Source organism: Euprymna scolopes, chromosome 4 (assembly GCF_053919585.1).
Source record: "Euprymna scolopes isolate OS-2025 chromosome 4, ASM5391958v1, whole genome shotgun sequence".
In the NCBI taxonomy this organism is placed as follows: domain Eukaryota; kingdom Metazoa; phylum Mollusca; class Cephalopoda; order Sepiida; family Sepiolidae; genus Euprymna; species Euprymna scolopes.
This window is the reverse complement of record NC_136485.1, coordinates 166,238,060-166,238,921: the sequence shown is the minus strand read 5'-3', so window position 1 is coordinate 166,238,921 and position 862 is coordinate 166,238,060. Positions and strand designations below refer to the sequence as shown.

At 37.0% G+C, this 862-nt stretch overlaps 1 pseudogene; it reads left to right on the top strand.

The window, feature by feature from the left end:
- Window positions 1-418: 418 nt before the first annotated feature.
- On the top strand, window positions 419-536 carry LOC145273572 (5S ribosomal RNA; annotated as a pseudogene).
- The last annotated feature ends 326 nt before the right edge of the window (window positions 537-862 follow it).

Here is an 862-nt window from a genome sequence, read left to right as displayed (position 1 = left end):
AATCTGACGTCACGGAAACATGCGGTGCAATCTTCATAATCGTTTGGCAGTCCCTAGTGGCCATAGTTAAAAAACTTGACCTGATTGAGCAAAACCAATTTGAGTTTTAGATTCAGCGCATAAGATTCGTCCTAAATCAGCTGAAGAAGAAGAAGAAGAAGAAGAAGAAGAAGAACAACAACAACAAAAAACAAAACAAAAAAAAACAAAAAAAAAAACAACAAAAAAAACAAAACAACCCCCCCCCCCAAAAAAAACCGCAGACAACAAATTTGTTGTTGACTAGTGATCTGTTATTATATTAACTATCTATTATGTTCTGTTTTCCTTGTGACCTCTTAAACAGGGTCATAACATCATATTAACAATCTGTTATCATATCAATAAGCTGTTATGATATTCATTAAATTGTTATGATATAGACGGCATAATTATGTTGACACACCGGTTCTCATCAGATCACCGAAGTTAAGCAATGTCAAGCCTGGTCAGTACTAAAATGGGTAACCATTTGTGAATTCCAGATACTGTATGTGCTTTCTACTTCTCTCAGCATTGTCTCCAGTAAGTTTTGGGCCTCTTCTTGTCACTGCACCCAAGCAGTGCCGATTCAGGAGAGGTATGAAGATTGAGTAACCCTTGCCTCAGAATTACATGTGCAGATACCCTTACAAGGGTGTCCATTGGCTCTTGAAACTGAATGGAGACATCGAAATTGTTATGATATTAATAATCTGTTATCTCTACTCTTATATACAAAGTCACTTTGTATGTGTGTGTGTGTGTGTGTGTGTGAGTTCCTCATAGGTTCCGAAACGGCTGAGCCTATCCTTTGCAAAATCCACACAAAGGTAATTTATAT